The following is an 8,956-nucleotide window of genomic DNA, read 5'->3' as shown; positions in this document are numbered from 1 at the left end:
ACTTGCCTTATGTTACACATGGGAGGTACTCTGGTGTCTCAGGGAACGGGTAGAGCCAAAGGGCTTCTAAAAGTTTCTTCTGTTATTTGTGTTAATCTACCAGGGTAGGTGGTTGAGCAAAACCAGGTGGGAACTAGGTCAGGTAAAGTGATGCTCTGGCTCTCTACATGTGGGACAAGCAGTGGCTCCAGTGGGAATTGGAAGGCAGTTCTTGGGCCACTGGGGTAATTTTCCAGAGAGAAGTGAAGCTGCCTCTGCCTCTGTACAAGGAGAGTCCATATGAAGAATGGGGAGTAGCAGCTTGGCAGTAAGCCCCATCCAGCTCCCACACCCTTGGCAAGGCAGGTCTCACACCCACAGTGTTCCACTGGGAGTAGCTAGCTAAGTTTCAAGAAGTCTGAACTCAGAGCTCAAAACTGACCCATACCATAAGCCTCTCCTATTGAGACAGCAACTGCAGCTTTCAGGCCACATCCCTCCTGATCCACCTGCAGAGCAGGGGCATCCAGCTCCTGTGCTTGCTGCTGCATCACACTTCCCACTCACCTCTCAGTTCTGGCCTGGGGAGTTTGTCCCCTCACAAGATTATATCAAACATTTCAGTTGGAAGGTTCTCTCAACCTGTGACCACCATTTGAGTTAGCTGGCAGACTTCTGGGAGGTCCTCTCTGAGGTAGAATCGGAAATGGCTTCCCTCCATCCTGCCAGAAACTGGGAACGTGCTGGAGACTCAAAGCAAATCCCAATGCCACTCCTCACATACTCATCACCCTTCACTAAATCAACTCCAGCTCTGAGTAGGATTAAGGCCTTCCCCTATGGCCTAGATTGATAGGTTTCCCAATGGAAGTGTATATCTTACAGTCAGTTTATCCCCCTCTCACACCCTCGAAACCCAAAATTTTCTGCCTAGCTTATGGCGTAACCTGCATCCTGCTGCTTCTTTCAAATGGTCTGTGGCTTATTTCAATTTTCCTGTTAAGTTCCTGTGTTGCTTCTTGAAAGAAAGTTCAGTGTGAATCTCTACACACCACTTTGTCTTTCCAAGTGCAAGAGGCAGGCTAACAATGCCTTCAATCCACCATCTTGGAAAACAAAAATAACAGTTTTCTCATTTTTAAAGGTTTTGTTAAGATCTGTTAATGACTCACAAAGAAATAGTATTGGGTATATTTGAAATTAGTATTTATTCATTTATGTTGATAAGTGAAAATACAAGATGGTGATCAAGATGGAAGTACTTAATATGTATATTTCAATATTCTTAGATGCAAAGAACTTCACTTTTGATGTATTTTTATTTTACATCAGTTTCATTTCAACTTAGGTTTAAGGGGTTCTTGATAATCTGACATGATAAGTGGTGTTGGAATTGGCACTAAAATCCACCATGCTCTACAGCACTTCATCCTTCTTCAGCAGGCACCAATTTGATCTTCTACTACTTTGCAGACATCTCTTCTGCAAACACCAGACAAATTGAGACAATGACCTTCAGCAGCACCCAAACCACCTCTCACTGCAGGAAAGAAGATCCAGTGAGATCTACATAGTCCACAAATGGAATGTAAATCCATAAACACTCTTAAGTAAGAGAATAAATTTAGTATGAGCATTTTTACGTGGGAGCTTTTGAAATGGTTGCTGCTCATATGTCAGAGACACATGCAGATTAAGAAAGGTAGTAGTTCCAATCCTGGTTTGGCACAACAGTCACGGTATTTTTAGTGGGGGAAAAGAGCTGTGGGAGGGGATGGTACATCTTCATCTTTTCCTCTGCGTTTTCTCTCAGAAATGGCTGTTGCTTACCGCAGGGCAAAAATGCCAGTGTCTTCTGCCAGAGTGGGTTACTGAGGGCCATGGTGGTTCCACCTTGTGGCTGATACTGATAGTCCCTTTCTGCTTTTTTTCGTTCCTAGCCAAAAAAGATATTTCTGCAGTCTCAGGTATGCTGATTTCAGCAGTTGTTTTTTTCTATATGGCTATTTTTTTTTCTTTCACTCTCTCTCTCTCTTTTTTTTTCTTTTTTCTTTTTTTTTTTTTTTTTTTTTTGGCTTCACTGTGTTGCCGTGGCTTCTTAAGTGGTCCCTTGAACCCTCCCAGTGCTATTTTGGTTTGCACATAGCTATCTATATATTTTTTCTTGGGGGAAGTATAGAGTTAAAGGCTGGTGTATCCTGCTCTTGCTCCCCCAAGTGATTTCATTCCCCCAAGCTAATATTTCAGGCTTTCAATTTATCCGTGCTTTCATCTGTCCAAACGTAAGTGGAAATTACTTTTTCTCTCCACATTTAGATTTGCTCTACCTACTTTAATTGCTAATAGTGTCTTAGTCATAGGATAGATTAGTTAGAAAAAAGTATATTTTTGACATTATAAATGATCCTTTCAATTTGTGTCTAAAAGTGGAAAATATTAGAAAGCTTAACGTTTATTATTGTATCCAGACCAGTATTTCCTCCAGATGACCTTTATTACAACAAAGATAATTTAATGAAGATCTCTCTAATGGTAAAGCTGATGGCTTTGTGCTATTATAATATCCTTAAAATAAAGTGACAGTCTAGTGGAAAGACCAACTAAAGCAAGGGTTAGGAAAAAATCAGTTATTACCTTCATTTTGGTCTCACTCTGCATTAATAGTTTTCATTGTGTCAAAGATTTATTATTCATTAAGCAAATGTTCATTTAATAGTAAATGGATCCTATTAAAGATGATTTTTAAAATGATAATCACATTACTTTTATTCACATCTGTCTACTAATGCCATTCACAGATGAGAATGGTATAACGTTATTTTATTTTTTTCATTTTGCCACATCTTTATTTACTTAGGTTTATGCTGTATCAAACAATGTATGTGTGGGAGTAATGGGTGATTCAGGAATGCATGAGGGGGAGGTTTAAGCTCTTTAACTTCGAACAATTAAAATTAGCAACATAATATTGAAATACATGCATAACACTCAAGTGGTACTTTCAAAATAGTGTATATTTCCTCTGTTTATTTGTAGCTTTTAAACCCAGCTAGAAGTATTCTATTTCTTTTAGGGACCATAAGTCTGAAAGTCTGTAGTGAAAGCTACAAGTAGTAAATGATGCTAATTCATGTGCTCCCACCTGTGGAAGAATTGAATGTCTTAGATAAAAAAAAAGATGGTGCAATTGGTGTACCAAGTATCTTAGAATATAATTTGGTGGTGGTTTTTCTGTTTCTGTAGCAGAGTAACATATATAATATATCCAAGTCATCAAGTTATTTAAATATGCCTTTAAACAGGGAGAACTGAAAATAATACTGTGAATCCTGGTAAGCATTTAAAAATAATGAGGAGAATATTGCCTTTACAAAGTCAAAATTTGTCTGAATACAACCCATATAGCAATTTCATAGCAAAACATTCCTTCAATCCTATTAAAGTCAGAAGGAAAAGAAGAATGTCCACTGTCAATGCTGTATTAATATAGTTCTAAAAGTTTTGAACAATGAAACATATTGTAAGAAGAGAAGTCAGAGGAGACTTGAGCCCATTGTTTTTCCTCTCCTTCTATACCTCCCAAAATACCATTGGAATGTTGTAACATTTTGAAGAATCTGTAGTAGTGTCCCAAATCATAGAATACTATGAATGCATCTGAATCTGAGATATCCCCAAAAGATACAAAATAGGTGTGACTAGAATGAAAGAAAGATTTAGGCTTTTGGCCATGACTGCAAGTTAGCTGCTCTCAAGTGACTGCTGCTATAGAACAAATATATAGTAGAGGATCTCTTTGAAACATTTCTATCCCTGAAAATGGTTAGGCAAGTTCTTAAAATATCTCCTCTTTCAAACACAAAAATAGTCTGTGAACTGGAGCTTGAGCAGTGGGCACTTTGTACTGGATAGCTGATGGAGGGGGGTGAGGGTTTCCCAGATCTTCTGGGAAGATCTGCTATGATCAGTAATGCTAATGATGGTACTACTGACTCTTGGGCCATCAGAAATTCCAGTTTGTTAATGCTGAAACTTCTATATTGAGTTAAAGCATTGAGTCAGCTTCTCAGAGGAAGTCTGGATAATAGCATTCTCATTTCAGACCATAAAATGATGTCAGGTTAAGGATTAACAATGAGTTCAGTATTAAAAATGATCAGGTAAGCAAGACACCGTGAATAAAAGTTAATGAAATGAATAGCATATGTAGACCCTTTAAAACTAAATATATTGAAATCATCAATGTGGAGAAATAATTAAGCAGGTGTGTATCAATTGTTTAAAGAAACAATCTACTATTACAAAGATGTAAAAACAATAGTAAAACAATATAGATGATAGAAAAAATGGGCAGGTCTGGCTGGGCATGGTGGCTCATGCCTGTAATCCTAGCACTGTGGGAGGCCAAGATGGGTGGATCACGAGGTCAGGAGTTCAAGACCAGAATGCCCAAGATGGTGAAACCTTGTCTCTACTAAAAAATATATATATAAAAATTAGCCGAGCATGGTGGCGGGTGCCTGTAGTCCCAGCTACTCAGGAGGCTGAGATAGAAGAATCTCTTGAACCCGGGAGGTGGAGGTTGCAGTGAGCCAAGATCACACCACTGCACTCCAGCCTGGGCAACAGAGCGAGAATCCATCTCCAAAAAAAAAAAAAAAAAAAGGCAGGTCTGAAACAAAAAAATAATTTAAAAATAATGCAGGTTATTAATGATATATTAGACACAGGTAAGAGGATAACTAGTGAAGAAAAAAATGTTTACATGATATACCCAGAATGTAGCATGGAAACAGAAGGTCTAACATTTATTTAATTCAAATATGGGGGGAGAGAAGTGTAAAAGGACTCACCATTTCAAGAGATTCTCAGAAAGAAATTAAGAAATGGTATAAACCCATTGATTCAAAGAATATATTTCTAACAGATGATATAAAAATCAACTCACTTTAGTTAAATTATAAAACATTAAAACCAAACACCAGACCATACAAACATTGAAAAAAGGATAATTTATAATGAAATAATATTTATCTGATTATGAAAGAAAGAAAGAAAGAAAGAAAGAAAGAAAGAAAGAAAGAAAGAAAGAAAGAAAGAAAGAAAGAAAAAAGCATTAGTGAGGGAGGGCGAGTGAGAGTGAGTGTGTTTGGGCCCCTACTGATGATGCTAAACTATCACAAGCCCACACTCAGCCTTTCAACATTTGCTGGAGATTCACTTGTTCACTCATTCACTAAAAATGAGTAAACTAGTATCAACAAATGTCGAGAGAAAATAACTTAATATAGAATTGGGTACTCAGTAATGCTGTCTTTCAAGATCAAAAATAACAATATGAAATTGACAGATAAAAATTAAAATTGTTCACTACCAAAAGATCTGCAGCAAATAAAATTTCAAAGGCTACATATCAGAAAGAAAGAACTTAACCCAAAAGCTGATATTAGAGTCGACTTGGAATTCCATAAATATCACTAAACTGATGATAATAGTAACACTTTCTGACATGTGGGGATTCTGAAAAGAAGTGAACTTTTACTTTTGTTTAGAATTTAGACAGTTGTAGAAAAATGCTCTTGCCCTGACAAAGAGAATAAGCTGGATAATCTATAGATCATAGATTTCATTTTGAAACACAGAACTGAGGTCTCAAAAAAAGCTAATTATTTTAAATTCAGAGTGATGAAGCCCTGCTGAAAAAAGAACGGATCCACAGATGCTTTGTGCCTAGCTGAGTTGCAGCAGCAGAAGCAGGAGGAAGCTGCCCTTGATGGAGATAACAAGGAAAGAAGTGAATCTCCAGCAAATGTTGAAAGGCTGAGTGTGGGCTTGTGATAGTTTAGCATCATCAGTAGGGGCCCAAACACACTCACTCTCACTCACTTTCCCTCACTAATGCTTCTTTCTTTCTTTCTTTCTTTCTTTCTTTCTTTCTTTCTTTCTTTCTTTCTTTCTTTCTTTCTCCTTCTCCTTCCTTCCTTCCTTCCTTCCTTCCTTCCTTCCTTCCTTCCTTCCTTCCTTCCTTCCTTCCTCCCTCCCTCCTTCCCTCCCTCCCTCTCTTCCTTTCTCTGTCTCTCTGTCTCTCTCTCTCTCTCTCTCTCTCTCTCTCTCTCTCTCTCTTTCTTTCTTTGGAGTCTCACTCTGTCGCCCAGGCTGGATTGCAATGGCGCGATCTTGTCTCACTGCAACCTCCGCCTCCAGGGTTCAAGCGATTCTCCTGACTCAGCCTCCCAAGTAGCTGGGACTACGGGCGCATGCCACCGTGCCCGGCTCGTTTTTTGTATTTAGTAGAGACGGAGTTTCACCGTGTTAGCCACTGACCTCGTGATCTGCCCACCTCGGCCTCCCAAAGTGCTGGGATTACAAGCGTGAGCCACAGCACCCGACCCCACTAATGGTTTTTTCATGACCTATCTTGTGTGCTCCTAGGTAAGATCGGATGGAGAGCAGAACTACCTGAGACCCTTTTGAGGGACAGGCATGTAGGAACTGCTGCAGTTTGAGGTGAGAGCAAGGTAAAGGTCTTACTGTGAGAATCGGGTAAAATCCTCTGTTACTGGGGAGTGGGTGGGGGAGCTGAGACAATGCCCCATTCACTCTCTTTTCTCACAGGTGCATAAGCAGAGGGGCCTGATGTCTGAAGACAGGGCAGGGCAGGTAGATGAGAGAAGCAGATTCTCTGGTCTTTCACTGAGTGTGAGGCAGCTACTGTCCAAGGCTGGGCAAGGGATGGGAGCCCTGAGAGATTCTTGAGGTGCAGAGATAGAGGCTTGCTGAGGATGAAAGTGTACAGGAGAGCTAAGAGAGGCTCCAGTGCTGACCATGGCATTCTGCAAGAAGAGAAAATCTGTATGTAGTGGTTTATGAGGGAAAATCATGAGTTCAATTTTGGATATCTATGACTTTTGAAATTCAGTGTCCAAGTAGATATACCAGTTATGCAGTTGGATAATTTATTATAAGCCTGCAGTTCAAAAGGAGGTCCAAAAGGAGAATTTAAGAGGATGAGACTTGCTGAGCCCCTCCAGAGTGTGTGGTGAGGGAGAAGAGAAGAGGATCAGGAACTGAGCTCTGGAGCTCTCCAATAGGAAGTGTGACGGGAAAAGATGAGGAAGAAACAAAGGAAGCCGAAGTGGTAGCTCCAGTGAGATAGGCTGAGAATCAAGTGAATGTGCTGTCCTGGAAGCCAAGTGAAGAAAGTATACTATGAAGAAGGAAGTGATTATTTGTGTCAAATGCTGCTAATAGGCCAATTAAAGTTGTAGTAAAAAATGATCATTGGACCTAGCAATATGGAGATTATTGGTAACTTTGACAAAAGTGGTGTCAATAACATGATTGAAAAAAGGGGAGAGAGCCCAACTGTGATATATTTAAGAGACAATGAGAGGAGAGGAATTGAAGACAGAGAGTATGGACAACTCTTTTAAGATGTTTTGCTGAAAACTAGAGCAAAAAATAGATTGACAGCTGGCATCAGAAGAAAAGCAAGGACATGCTTAACAGCATATTTGTATGCTGATGGTAATAATTTACTAGCATAAAAATTGATGACACAGTCACAATTGATGACACATGATGTAGTGAACTGCCACAGGAAAATCCCCCAGTACACAGCAAAGAGGGAATATAATACACAAATATATTTTTTAAAAAATTATTTGAATCTCTGAAACATGTTTTGACATTAACCTTTCATTCCTGCAATAGTTATTTTAAGCATGTTCTCATTTGTCCAGTGTTGCCAGGTTATTATAAAGTATATTAGACTTTATGAAAAGCGTTTTTTAAAATGTTAGTTTTTTTCTCATTTGTTTCATTAATTTATATTTTGTATTTATAACTTTCCTTTTATCTTCTTTAGGTTTATTATGCTGTTTTTTTCCAAAAGCCCTCAAAATGCATGCTTAGACCATTAAATTTTAGCCGGTTTAGTATTGAAAGTGATGTTACCCATTTCTGTGTGGTTACCTGTAATATACCACGAGCGGCACTTCTTGGTGTCTTTACTTATTATTAATTCACTTGTCTGAAGTTCCTTTAACTCTCCTTTCTAGTCCTAAGTTTCACTTTGCAAATCATTTGTTATTCATAGCCACGTAAAATAGAATTTATTTTGAAAAGTCTCTCATATAATTTTCACTTATTCTAGGATTATAATTTTTCTGTTTGTCTCTTTGAATAAAACTTTCAGATTTGTCAACACTCATTTAGCAGTAGCTCCTATTGATAGAATTCCAAACATCTCTTTTGACCTAGTGAGCAAATATAATAATAAATGCTGCTGAAATTCAATCCTGTCAGATCTAACTGCCTGCATATAAATTTCCAGGTCCCACAAAGGCATCTCATTGAGGTCACGTTCTGTTGTATCCTTACTTTGTATCTTGAGATGCCTTGGTGGGGCATGGAAATTGATATGTAGGCAGTTTGATCTGACAGGATTGAATTTCAGCAGCATCCATTATTATATCCACTCACTAGATCAAAAAACATGGATGGAATCTTATCAACAGGAGCTACTGCTAAATGAGTCTCTTTTCTATTTTTCCCTATTATAATCTTAGTGAATCTGTAAATATTAGGTTCTTGAACCCACAGAACTGATTCTAGGATCTTGTTTGGCCAGGGATATAGCCTTCTAATCTGCAGAACCTTATAGTAATCAGCTACCAACTTACCTGGGGATAAAAGAATTGAAAAAAGAAGGAGAATAAGAAGAAGCAAATGGAGTCTCATGGCTGAAGGGCCAGCATCAATGTGGGTTGAGCCTGGAGTCTCTGGACATGGTAGGTCTGAGCCTTTTTATGATGCTGTCTGAGTCTGAGTGATTTGTTCTTGGTTGGTAGAGCCTAACGAAAAGAGAATAACTAAATCTTCCACAAGAAACTTCCGGGGACACACAAGTACCTAAATGTGGTGATATCTCAATGGATGAGAAAGCAGGTGAATGCTATTATTTCCAAAAGACTCA

At 38.7% G+C, this 8,956-nt stretch overlaps 1 pseudogene; it reads right to left on the bottom strand.

Annotated features, from left to right (window-relative positions):
- Positions 1-1,313: 1,313 nt before the first annotated feature.
- Positions 1,314-8,721, bottom strand: LOC144340065 (beta-defensin 109-like; annotated as a pseudogene).
- Between the last annotated feature and the right edge of the window lie 235 nt (positions 8,722-8,956).

The sequence above is a fragment of the Macaca mulatta genome, chromosome 3, assembly GCF_049350105.2.
Source record: "Macaca mulatta isolate MMU2019108-1 chromosome 3, T2T-MMU8v2.0, whole genome shotgun sequence".
In the NCBI taxonomy this organism is placed as follows: Eukaryota; Metazoa; Chordata; class Mammalia; order Primates; family Cercopithecidae; genus Macaca; species Macaca mulatta.
This window is presented reverse-complemented; position numbering and strand designations above follow the sequence as displayed.